This window comes from Ambystoma mexicanum, chromosome 6p (assembly GCF_040938575.1).
Source record: "Ambystoma mexicanum isolate Mex_15411 chromosome 6p, UKY_AmexF1_1, whole genome shotgun sequence".
Taxonomy (NCBI): domain Eukaryota; kingdom Metazoa; phylum Chordata; class Amphibia; order Caudata; family Ambystomatidae; genus Ambystoma; species Ambystoma mexicanum.
In genome coordinates, this window is record NC_090935.1 from 889,344,562 (window position 1) to 889,358,251 (window position 13,690).

A 13,690-nucleotide genomic window follows, 5' to 3' on the forward strand; every position below is an offset into this window, starting at 1 on the left:
GCTAATATCAGTGAAACAAAGGTTATGTCGCTGGACAGACCAAGTACATAACCTTTCATCACCAAACAGGTGTCATACTTATGCCAAGTGTTATACTATCTTTTAACACATTTCTATAATCTTACTTTTATTAACACAATTTTAAAATAAGTGCACATTCTAAATTAAACTGCAAGGAAATGTGCACAGGGTACTCTTTGCAAACAATAGCGTTACCAAGAGAAATGGTGAACATTTCTGTCAACCTTCCTTCTTTTTAGATAGTGAAATCTTAAAATAGGCTGGAAAGTTACCATCATTTCATGAATTATGGATTATATACCTAGTACTTACTTTTACCAAAATGCTTTTCTTGCCAATACCAGCTTATGTCTATTATTTTCTTTTAAGATCTGTTAAGCTGTATTTGTAAAGTGGATCATTCACCATTTCCATGACATCTTGGTGCTTACTGCTATCAGAGACGAGAGTTTGTTTCACATGGGGTGGGTTTGCCCAGAGAGGAGAAGCAGAGTTCCAACCAAAAGGAAAAACAAGACTATAATAATCTGGAGTTTGCCTTCATGTCAGTAACTCATTCATGCAGCTAAGGTGATGTGATATATGAATGGATCTTGGAGGGGAGTGGAATGTTGCGTGTGTTTGGGTTCAAAGTTTGACAGTTAGAGAGGAGAGTGTGACTGACCATGAGGGCTAGTGGTTGTTTACGTCTCCATCCTGAAATGTGGCTATGAACCTAATGTTGGCACTATAACAAATAAAAGTGCTCTTATAACAAAGGACTGTGCGAGGTTTCTTACGAACAGCCCACTTCGTTTCATTGGCGACGAGGATGGGATTTTCAGGAGCGCCCCAGTGAGGAAAAAAAAAAAGAAAACTGAACTGTTGGTGCGCCAGCAGCGATCGTTGAAGGGTACAGAGAGGACACAGGGCTCTGTTGTTAGAGAGCAGTGTCCCAAATTGATTGCCGCTCGCCGACACACCGAGCAGCCCTGAAGAAAAAGGAAAGAAATTGAAGGCGCTCACTTTGACAGTGGCTGGCTGCGGGGACTACAGAGGATGATGATGCCGTCTGAAGATCAGGTAACCTGCAGGAAATTCCTGTGATCTGCAGGCAGGAGTGTACGGTGTTCCAGTAGACATCCACCAGCCCCCCCCCCCTCTTTCGGGGCCCCAGGTGAGTGCAGTAAATGTGCGTGAGCGGCCGCAGAAGGGTTAATATAGTAAATCAGTTGTTGGGGCCAGCGCTGACAATCGCTGCGAGGAAGGCAAGATTAGAAAGGTCAGCCATTCGAAGTATGCGCTGTGATGTTGATATGCGCTTGAAGTGACTGGGATAGAACTGCGTGTTTCGTTCCCAAGGTTAACAGAAGGGCTGGAGTTTTCTCCGGTCAGTACGCATGGCGCGTACATGAAATGGGATACATTTTGGCAACCATGAAATCTCACTGAACTGTTCGTGGATTGGGACATATTTTGTTTATGGAAGTGCACAGGGCATGCACAGGACATACACAAGGCGTGTTTAGGTGTAAAGTGACAGTTGGAAGGGAGCTCTGAGAGGCTCGCTAGTCAAGACTAGAATGATGATGTCACAGGGTGTGACAGTCTTCCGGGCGTTCGGAGGACGACGCAAGGCTTCTTTCTTCTACAGAAGGAACTGTCACAGTGCTGGGCAAGCAGAAATACGTTATGAATCAGAAGGAGTTTCCTAAGGATTTGATTTATGCTGGTGCTGGGACCCAGGCAGGTGAAGTGACATTATGGGGAGGAGCAGCAGCGGTAGCTTATGAAAGTAAGTGTCGGGGAGAAACAAAATACGGGAAAAGGAGCAAACTGTCCGCGAATTAAAAGGACGTTTTCACTCTTCAAGAGGAGGCAGTTTGTGAGCAGCAAGGAACTTCGAGTTTTCAGCATGCTGATGGTCTGAAAACGTGTTCACATTTTCCGGTGGAAGAAGTAGGGACTGTTCAAGGTCCCAGGAGAAGTTCCAATTTTGGAAGTTGTTGGGATTATCGTGACAGAGGGGTAGCACTCTGTAACTGTTGTTTGGGTGCATTCAATGAGTTAAAAGCTCTTTGGGAGGAGAAATGGGGTCATTGTAGGTCTTGCGGGGAGCTTATAGGGGAAGCTGTAGACGCCTCCATTTTTGTGCTGAAGGAATTAGATCCAGATTTTTTGAGATTTTCTAAGCATCTTTCTTGTTATGACAGAGTATTGAGAGGATTTAGTGGTGTCTTGCAAGGCCTTTGATTGGCAATTCTATTTTGAATGTGTATGTGGGAACAGATTGAATGGTGTGTGTAACATTGACGTGGCCTTCGTTTAGGTAGGGTATCGTAAATGAGTTGAGACTGTAAAGGGGCATTATTATTGGTAGTTTTACTGTGAGATCTTGTTTTATTATCCACATACTCTTTAGGTTTATTTCTTTTGCTATTCGAACCTACGAGCAATTTATGGACATTCGTGTGAGGAATTGTGAATGTGGTATATGTATTCTAATCCTTTTCCATTTCAGATCAGCTGGCATAACAAAGTATGTGCATAACTTATGTTTCCATTTCAGATCTACGGGCAAATCAGAGACTTTGATAATGGGTCTACCGTGTGCTCACAATGATAAATGTATTAATAGAATTGGTTGTGACACGTCTGCACGTTATGTTTGATATATGCTGTAATGATAGTGGTGTTCAGAGGATCACATGGTTAAGTGCTGTACAAGAGTGTATGTGCACTGTGTGTTTTTATTAGGGATACAGTAGGTATCTTGGTTAAGTGCTGTACAAGACTGTATGTGTACTATGTGTTTCTATTTGAGATCTGGTAGGTATCTTGAGGTGTTGAATACTTCAGCATTTGCCTAGGCATTTGTTGAATGTTGCTGTCAATAGATTGGTGCCTAGAGAATGGATAACTCTAGTGTTGCTGTTGTGAGATTGTTGAATTTTACAAATTCTGTGAAGTTTGTAAGCTTCATGGGAGGATTTAGGGTGAGCGGTTTTCACACTGGGTGAATGTCAAGCACTGGAGCTAGCCTGCTTTCATTTTGGTCGTGGGGTTTAGAACTCTTCAGGCTCTTTTGCGTGAGTTGTGAGAGAGTAAGTGTAACGGTAAGTATTCTAGTGTGGGAAGTGGAGTTAAAAATAAGTTGTAGAAGTGTTGAAAGTTTGGTGTTGGTTTTGTGTGATGATGGAAGTTGGAGCTGGTCTCTTTGTTAGGTGTACTGCAGGACCCGCAGTAAGTGAAGGTTTGGATGTTGGGAGTGTATTTTGTTGTGCTTGTTATAGGAGGATCAGTATGGTCAGTAACTTCAGGTTGTTTGGATTAGTGGGTTTATTTTAATTGTTCTTTCTGTAAAGGAGGGAGATGTGTAATGATTTGGAGTTTGCCTTCATGTCAGTAACTCATTCATGCAGCTAAGGTGATGTCGTATGAATGGATCTTGGAGGGGAGTGGAATGTTGCGTGTGTTTGAGTTTGACAGTTGGAGAGGAGGGTGTGGCTGACCATGGGGGCTGGTGGATGTTTGTCTCCATCCTGAAATGTGGCTATGAACCTAATGTTAGCACTATAACAAATAAAAGTGCTCTTATAACAAAGGACTGTGCGAGGTTTCTTACGAACAGCCCACTTCGTTTCAAAGACCTCTCCATAATGGTAGCTGCGGCAGAGCAGTACAGCTTATCCCAAGGGAGGAAGTACAGTTACTCACAACAGTGGTATAGGGAAAATATACACTTTACCATAAAATAACAGTATTCTGACAAGTACATACTTGGTCTTATGCTGTATTATTGCTATGTGTGACATTTTTATGTATAAAAACAGTAATGGTCGGCTAAGCCCCATCCCACTCTTAAACTACAAGGGTTGTCCACTCCCTGGTGGTAACAAAATACAAGACTAAATGGTCGGAAGAAAAGGGAACTTCAGTCAAAGTGGAATGCTGCTTTCACATTCTTATTCGGGACCCATAATTCCAACACAGAAAACAGTCCCAGTGATTTCTAACACTCCAGTACATCATGACATAGTAATATACATAATACAAATGTAAACCATACACAAGCCCAGCACCTGGACGGAGAACAATTGGCTAATACTTTAGAACCCAAGTCCCGAGCCTACCAAAAGTCAGGATACAATTGGACTGCTAGTACCAGATCCATGTGCCCACATTACATTAATAGAAATACACAGATGCAAAGGCAAGACTTGTAAATCTAGTTATCTGAGTGTCACCATATCCAATAGGGCCTTCTCTTCTAGTTTTGTTGAGGATCTTAGCCTTCTCTGAGTAATAGTGAAAACGGCTAAGGATTGTTTTGGGATCCTCCACCAATGTGGTGGGCATGGTCAATGGTGGCTTCCTCAATTGTTTCATTGCCAAACAATGTCTTAAGCATGTCGAAGATGACCCTCCTTATGTCTCTGTCTCTCCCTTTCTGGGAACACGGAAAATCTAAGATTATTAGGTGCTCCCTATTTTCAAAATCATTAATTTTGAGGGAGATTTTCACCTTCTCTTCGTTCAAATTCTGAGAGCCTCATATCAATTTTGGACTCCATGATGTCAACTGATTGTTGATTGGATTCCTGTCCCTTGTATTGTATCATCCATTGAGTTTGCACTTTGATCTGACTTGTCCACCCTTTGGCCACTGTTCGTTCGAATAACTCTTCTCTCCTCCAGAAGCGCAGCTATGTCCTTCTTTGTAGACACCATGTCGTTGGCTATGTTCTCTCTTGAGTTACGATCCATGGGGTGAGGTTGTATCAAGTGACTTGGGAATTGATACTGCTACAGGCAGACTCTCCAAGTCATCAAGATCCGGGGCTCAACTGCACCCTCCCTTTCCTGTTTGTCACTCAAAGGGGCTTTGGCTATTGGTGGGAGGGTCACAAAAGCTTAGGCCGGCTCCCAACTTGGCTACTCTGGACCAAATATTTCCCTGGGCACTTATAGGGTCCCTCTATGTACCAGATGCATAGTATCATTGCCGGGTGTTTGCCAGATGAAGAGCTGCTGCTAGAAGGGAGCACTCCGCTCCGATCCTGCAGTCACTTTGAAATCGAACCATAAGCAAGGGCACAGTGATCAGGAGAGGATCAATAGACCTAGGTTGACAGGGCCTGATCTTTTACAGCACTGTGAAGTTCCTGGGGCACAGTCACAAGAATGTACCCGATTACTGAAGCCCTGGATCAGATGGGCGTCGGTCTCCTCCCGGGTCTTGTCTCCGTCGTTAACCAGAGGTTTTTATCCTCATCCTTATTCTTGGGAGTCGAGGTTTAAGGAAAGCCTCCCTTTAAGTCCCTCCTGTCACTGCCAATGTTTCAAAAGGATTGCTTTCTGGTGTTGGTGACATGAGTCACTAATTGCTGCCCCCTCTGAGGGCAACGTGGTGGGCAGAATCGCTGATTGGGGCGCACCTCCACCCCTTTCTCATGAGGACCCACAAGGGGGTCCAGCAGGCCGCCCAGCTCCCTTGCAACCAGGTTTCCGTCAACCACAAGCTCCTATCTGAGCTGCCGGAGAGATCTACTGCCCGTGTGGCAGGTCTGTGACTGACCTTAAGGCTACGGGCTGCGGCTGTCCATTGGGCACCTTGTGTACGTCCGCTCTCCTCAAGACTCTGCCTTCACGCCACAGAGACGCATGAAATGCTGCGATGCTCTGAAACAGGCCGTGTAGATTAGCCCTCCCGGGTCGTCTTTTTGCATGGCTAACTCCGGCCCCTGTAAATTGATGGCCTTCAAACTCCGAGTGAGTGCAGCTCAGTGTTCACTCTAGGGGGTACTACTATCTGTTCAACTTTGGAGGGGGTGCAGGAGTGTGGTGGTGAGGGGTCAGTAATGGTAACTGTTTGATATATCAACATATGCCATTTTATTCTTAAAGAAAATCAAATGCCTCGCTCTCTGTTATCTGCTGAGGATTTCCCTGCCTAACCAATGCTATGGGAAAACACTCTAGTACAGGATAACTGGCCCTCCCACAAAGCAACAAATACAAACAGAAAATATATGGCAATGCAACATAATATGAACACCATTCAGTCTCTGAATAACCTTCTAATGTCCTGGGTGATTCCTCTCTCACAGGATTCAAGGTAAATTCTGCTAATATTCAATCAAAGAAATACATGGCTCAAATCGTTTCTTGATGTTTCAAAGTCGGAGTAAACGCTTGTTACCCGTTCCAATGATAGCAAATCTCTTCTGCTTTGTGAAATATCCACTTTCCACTTCCACCAAATAGCACCAATGGTAATCCCAGGCACAAAGCTTTGTCACCTCTTCAAGAAGACTTGCCACAGTTCAAAAGAAATGCAATATCCACAAATGCCAATGATACTGTTCTTGGTTAACAGTTAGTATGCTCTTGTTTACAGGTTTAGGATTCACAACGGTATACTTGTCAGAATGACTTCTTGGTGCTGCTGCTTCCACTTCAAGAACTTCACTTCACTTCTACTTGATTCCCTATGAGAACAGTTACCTTTGTCTCACAGTACTCCACTTCGTTTGGGCAACTACAATGTTGCATATATTGACAACAAGATATATGACTACAGCTTCAGTACTTTGGACAACTACCACAGCTTCAGTGATTTGTACTTCTAGACAGGCATTGGCAAGACATACTTTATAGTACTTCAAGTAGGTAAGGTACTCTTCCTCTGAATATCTCTCTTCAAAAGGGGCAGCCTTTTTGCCCCTTGTCTGTCTGCACACAATAACAACCTGGGGTTGACTTTAAGACTCACTTCTCTTTGTTCCACACTCTCTGGCTCCTTGTAAATACTATTCTGAAGTTGACATGGCCTGTAGTGTCAGTTTTCCTTCCCCAACTTTACCTGCACCTTTCTACCAGTTATCAGCCCAAATAATCACCCAGAAGCCTTGGTGCCACGCATATCTTCAGGTAATGCTCACACGTGTATCTCGGGCCAATTAACTGTTATCAACTCCACAGTGAAGTTAAATTGCTTCTCAACTCTGAGAAAGGCTGGTTTCACTGTTAATAAGGGGAGGATCTTGGCTTGGGCAATGCTTGTTCTCTTCAATAGAAAATACTATTGACCTTCTTATGAATTAAAGGTATGCCACATTAAAGAAGGGTTTAGGTTCTTTTTGGGAATCACAATTAGGCACACACAACCACTTCTTAATGTAGTTTTCAAGGTTGAAGACTTGCATTGAATTGTATACCGGTGTGAGAGTGAAGGATGTAGTTCAGTCCTCCTTTGGGAATCACAATATGGCACATGCGCCCACTCCTTGATGTAGTTTCCATAAGTTAAAGGTTTAAAAAATGGTATTGTTCAGGTTAGGTATTAGGTAATGGTCTAGCATTAAGCAGCATGAACTCTTCTTAACTAGTGACATGTGACCACACCCCTTTAGATGGAAGGTCTTTTAGATATTGAACAATGGGTTTAAGCAGTGTTAGCTTTCTACACAAGTAACATCACTTTCACATTCTACACGTGTGCTACATTTCCATTGTTGGGGTATTTCAGCTTCAACAAATAACTTTATTCGCTTTAAATCTTAAGCTAGTTAACAGGGAACTGGATACAGTTGCCGGCAGTGTTTACGCAAGGTGTTGGAACGCTGTGCTTCACTCACCGGCGTCTTTGACACTTGACCGCAGGTCACACTGCTTCCACGCCTTCTGCCACAACTTCTACTGCTTCTGGCTTCTTAGGGACCCACACCCTTGTCTCCAGTCTGGCGACACGTTTATACAGCCCCTCTCAGTCCTGAGACCCATTGCTGGATGACTGCTCCTCACCTCGGACACCAACATGTTTGCTGTATTGCAAGCTTGGCAATCAGGCTCAAATGGGTAAAGACCGCTCTCCTGCACGCCTTCCTCAGCGCAGCCTCTGTACTTCAGAGTTTGGGGAACAGGACCCTCTCTGTGTTCTCCCACTTCTGCTTGGTTTGCCAGCCTCGTGTCTTCTTCCTTCTGCTGCTACTGCTCACATTCCAGTCACAGTTCCAGCTCCTTCCAATTTCCTGCATCTGAGGAGGCCTTTTATGCTTCCCAGGTTACTTCATGTGTGGGCTGTTAGGCTTAATTGCCCGACTACTGCTACAGCGTGCCCCTTCAGCACTCTTTCTTGTCCCCTTCAACAAAGTTAACTCTTTCCACTTCTGCAGTTTGGAAAAAAGCCATCAAATATGTGGGATTATTGGGAAAGTTAAAGAGGTGGCTTCCCAGTCTTCCTGGTTTGTTTCCCCCTTCCCGTGATCCTCCTGCAGTACACCAGCCCCATGGTTGGGATCAGGAAGCGTCTGCCTTTTCATAGACCAGGTTTCTCGGAGGAATCATCACTGATTAATCACAGGGGGCTCAGTTCCCCATTATGCCCGACGAATCGGCAGCAGAGATGTCTAAGTAGCCATCCACTGCACGCCCCCAGGGCGGAGTGGTCCCCCGACCCCTTTTCCTTCTCAAATACTGCTTGATGAGATTCAAAAGTACCAAGTACTCCTGCACCCATTACAGCATGGTAAAAATAACTGCAAGATACGAATCTAGAACAATTATCTTTTCATCAGTTTTGCAAGACCGCTTCATGTGTTTGAGACATTTGTATTTGTTTACTTATATTGCGCACCTTGCCCAGATGCATCTGGGTGCACATTTTACAAGATAATGGTTACATACACATTGTTTTCCCGTAGGGAGGTGAGTCCAGGCAGCAGTAAAATACAGAGCAGGAAAACATGTTACAGGCAGGAAAGGCTACAACGTTACAAAGTAAACTAGGTCATTACACGTGGTCATACGAAGGCAAAACCGCTGAAAACACTACGAAGGACGAAGAAGAGGGGGGTTGGCGAGGGGAGGGTGTGTTGCATGGTAGGGGAAGGTGCATCAAGTTCAAAGAGCCAAAGTTTGGTTTTATTCTTGAAGGCGTGGTAGGTTGGTTCTGTTCTGAGTGTGGTTGGTAAAGTGTTCCAGAATTTGGCGGCGAGGACTGGGAAGCTTGATCCCCCGGCCGTCTGAAGCTTGAAGCACGGGATAGGCAGCGTATGCAGGTAGGCAGGCCTAAGAGGCCTGTTGGCAGTGTCCTGAGAATCGATTAATCAGGAGCTAGATTGTTCAAGGATTTGTAGGCTAGGGCTAATTTTTTAGCGAGATTCTGTGTGCAACAGGGAGCCAATGTAGATTGCATCTGGTGTCAGAAATATGGAATCTCCTGGGTAAGTTGAGGGCAGGCCTGATAGCATTATTCTGTGTGACTTGAAGCTTATCAATGTTTCTTTGTCTGGTCCCTGGATATAAGGCATTACAGTAGTCAATTTTAGCCATGATTGAAGTTCTGGCAAGGATGATAGTTTTCGGTGGTTAGAAATGGTCTGCAGGCTGTGATAAGTTTACAGGTATAGGCTGATGCAGACGCCACAGCATTAGTTTGTCTAGTAAGAGAAAGTTTTGAATCCAAGTAGATACCAAGAGTTTTAGTTACATTGGACACTTTAATGAGGTTGCCATCGATATAGGCAGTGTCTAGTTTTGCCAGTTTGGGATGCGAACCAAGGATCAGCAACTCTGTTTTTTCATCATTAAGGCAGAGCCCATGATGTGCCATCCAGGCCTGGATGATTGAGTGAACTTTATTAAGTGCTATTGTGTCAGCAGTATGGTCACCAGTGAGAGGAATAAGTATCTGGGTGTTATCGGCGTAATTAGTGTAGGTGACACCCAGATAGTTAAGTATGTTAAAGAGGTTTAGTAAACACGTTACATAACGTGGGGGATACACAGGACCCTTGTGGGACTCCACAAAGGACAGGAGCTGGATCTGCCAAGGCCAAAGGAGAACAAACCCTCATGGTTCTATTGGCTAGGAAAGAGCTGATCCAAGATGAGGCCTCATCAGAGAATTGAGCTGCAGTTTTGAGGTGGTGACAAAGAATTTTATGATCAACCGAATCGAAAGCTGCAGAGAGGTCGGGTAAGAGGAGGAGGGCCAGCTTACCCTTGTCTTTTAGGACCTCAATTTGAGTTTTTAAGTCAATCAGGGCGGTTTCTGTACCATGTCAGGGGCGGAAGCCTGATTGACGGAGTCCCAGTAGATGGTTTGGTTCAAGGTATTCCTGAATTTGGAGATAGGCAGCACGGTCAAGGATTTTTAATAGAAAAGGCACAGTGGTGATCGCCCTATAGTTGGAAGGGTTACTTGGGTCAACCGTGGGTTTTTTAATTAGTGGAATGACCCAGGCATCCTTAAGGTTGTCAGGGACAATACCAGATTTGAAGGAGAAGGAGGTATTTATAAAAGTAGTGATAAAAGGTGCAAGGTCATGCGCTGCCTCCTTGATGATGGGAGCAGGACATGTATCACATTGACAATTTGATGGCTTAAGCTTCCTTATATTTTCAACTTCCTCATTGGTAAGAGGAGAGTAGCTAAAAGGTTTACAAGTATGTTCAGGGGTAGGGTGGTCAAATAAAAATAAGTTCAAGGCAGTGTCAAAGAGATTACTTCTTTTGTCGTTAATTTTAGATTGAAGGGTGGTGATTTTATCTAGCAATGCTTTTTGAATGTTGGTGCACCATGCAGTGTCAGGGAAGCAGGTGTCCGAGGGGGGCTACTGGGGACTCTAGTTCCTTTAGGATCTTGAAAAGTTCCTTAGTGTTAGATTGAGCTTTCAGGATACGATTGTTGTAAACTTCTTTTTTGGCTGAAAGAAGAGCAACTTTGCAAGTAGAGGTGGCAGTAGTTAGGTTGTATTTGTTGATTAGCGACGCTTTGTTTTTCCAAAGAGACTCAGCCTTTCTTTTTTCTTTGCGTAGGTCTCTAAGTTGAGGAGTAAACCATGAGTTAAGATGACAACGTGGTTTTTGTTTACGCATCTTTAAAGGTGCAATGATGTTAAGAGCTTTGAGCATGGCCTGATTGTATGAGTCCACTAGGACTGTGGGGTCTAGGCTAGTGGGTGTCGCTGTATTGAGTAAAGGAAGGATAATGGGGTAGTTTCTCCGCCGTGATATCCTTCTTATTACGAGTTTTGATGGGCGGGGCAAGACAATACATGTTTTCTCATGTACCTCTATGCACCCTGGACAATCCATAACTTGAAATGTCCCTTTTTGCGTCTGCCATCTATATTGTGATTGGAGTAGTGTTCTGCTACTTAACACAAGCACAGGTTCTCCATAACACTAAGCCTCTTTGAAGATTAGACGAAAAAATAGCCTTACAGTAACTACATACTTTGGCACATATCCAGTTTCCGGGGAGCAATTTCAGCACTCGTCTACTGGAAATGGCAGGTCCAAGGCTCAACCACAAAATATTGACCCTTCCTCTATAAAGAGGAGTGTTAATCTAGATATGCAGTTTGGTATAACCAAAGGTGCTGGCCTCTCTGAGCCATTTGCAATGGAAATAAAGATTAAACAATATGTTTGAGATTAAAAAAGAATTAAACAATTTACCTATTTCCTCCCAATGCACAGCTCAACATACCAGGGGACTAGAACCTGCAACCTTGCCACTGGTAAACCCAGGCTCTAACCTCTGAGCTACTGGCTCACCCTTAAGAAAACCTAGTTTGGGGTTGAGGAACACCTGAGCTAAGCAGGGAAGTGACCGACGTAGATGAGAGAGAGAGGGACGGCCCTTTGCGAGTCACTGCTCCATTTCTTTAATTAACGGCCGTCACCAGTTGGTGTGTTGTTGAGGCCACCTGTCATGATAGAAATATTTCTAGGACTACTGATATTTTTAAATCTTCAATGTTTTTCAGGCAATCTACATACTGTGGAGAATCCGACGGGATTCCACCTAGTAGCCTGGTCTGGGACCCTTCTCATGTTGCCACGGGAAGGTAGGCGCTCTAATCCTGACCCTGGGTGGGGGTGCATTGCGGGAGGATCACATGGGGGGGGGGGAGGTCGATCAGACCATGAAGACTGGAAGGAACCCATTTTTAACTTCCCCGCAGCCCTGCCCTTTTGATGGCCCTTTGCCATTTTAAAGAAGGAGAAAAAACAAACTTCTCTAAAAATTGAATAAATGTCCCAGAATCCCTCAGGGACTGTCATGAAGAAGAGGGCTGAGGAGGCATACAGGAACCAAGGACAGGCAGGCCTAATGGCTTTTGGTAAGGTCAGGCAATTAGTCCTAAGGGCCTGCAGCTGGAGCTAATTAACCCACCTGAGGGGCATAACAAGCTGCAGCAGGAAGGAGCAGTTGAAAGAAGCTGGAGCAGGAGCTGGAAAGTTGGTAGAAACAGAAGCAGAGCACGAGGCTGGCAGTTCACTAGGAAATGTAACCACAGAAGGGATGCTGGCGTAGAGCCTTTCCAGGTGCACGTAATTGCTTTGAAATGCAGAGCTGAAGTCGTGCATCCACCCAAGGCACTAGTGCAGAAGCAAGCCAAGGGAAGCTGGAGAGGGGAAGAAACTCCTTTTGAGTAGGCCAGACCGGAGACACCTGTGCAGCAGAAGGGTGTGTGCCCAAAGCAGCATAGGTGTGTGGGTCCCAAGAGTGCCTGTAGTAGAAGAAACCAAGCTGGGAATCGGAGGCAACCCACAGTCACTGTGATTGTGGAGTCGGTAAAGGGAAGCTCCGTACTCTAAATCATCAAGAAGACCTTCCTGGTAACTGTAACTGTAGCTTATTTTATACTCGCACGCACATAAAAGCGAGTAAAAGTTGTTGCTGAAGTGGGAAGTCATTCTAACAAAGGAACAGTATCACACGCACATATTAACGAAGTTCAAATACCTGCGTGTAGAGAAAGCCTCTTTACCCCATTGTTGGATGTAATTTGTTGCCAAGCGGTCACTTGTCTCCTGTAAACAAAGTGAATGTTGCTGGTAAACCCAATGAAGGCAAACCTGACTTTCCCGCAGTATTAAGTGTAGTTAACCTCAGAAGAGGGTGCGCCAGAAAGTGTTTCCTGATTGCCTTGGAAGCTTAACGCTGATCGAAAGGTGGGAACACTTACCTTTAAGTGAAATTTCAACATCAGAACAAAATCGCGTTCATCGAATTGAGTTTCCATTAAGAAACTTGCTACTTGTAATATACTGAACTATATTGTAGCAGTTGTACAAGTGGCTGAAGTTGAATTAAGAACAAGTATTACCAAAGCCCTTAGCCAAAACCCTGTTAAAGTAAAACCAGCCCAGTTAAGAACTAAACATCACTACATTAAAGTCGCTGTAGCTGTTGTAAACCCGAAATCCTCTGACCGAAGGGTGACCAGGTTGTCCAAGGCTGAAAGAGTGGCACTACAGCCCAGGGGCAACAACTGGAGGCAAAAGAGAAAGGGACCTGGGTACTTATTAGTAGCTTAATAAAATCTGCAGAGTTGAAACTGTTTAAGTTGAGAAGAAACAGTCTGGATGCTAAATACCTATTTTCGGGTAGCTGTGTAAGGAATGCATGGTATCAACAGCAAGACAGACACAAGTGACCACAGTTCAAGGGTGTTTATTGAACTTCACAAAGGGTTTGAAAAATGCCTATCTAATCCTAAATCTACAGATGGGAGCAAGCTAAGACCATAAAATAAAAACGCAGTCCTCAGTGTCTTGTCAAAATAAAAGTGCCTATACTAATAAACCTATTGCCAATCCTTCCCTCCTTACCTCTGAATACAAATAGTGTGGGAAACCGTGTTACGAAAAAGTAAGAAGTGTTCACAAA

At 44.3% G+C, this 13,690-nt stretch overlaps 1 protein-coding gene across 2 annotated transcripts in view; it reads left to right on the forward strand.

The window, feature by feature from the left end:
• DCP2 (decapping mRNA 2) overlaps positions 1-13,690 on the forward strand; it is a 660,306-nt gene that overhangs the window by 134,875 nt on the left and 511,741 nt on the right. The gene's annotated exons all lie outside the window — the stretch shown is intronic.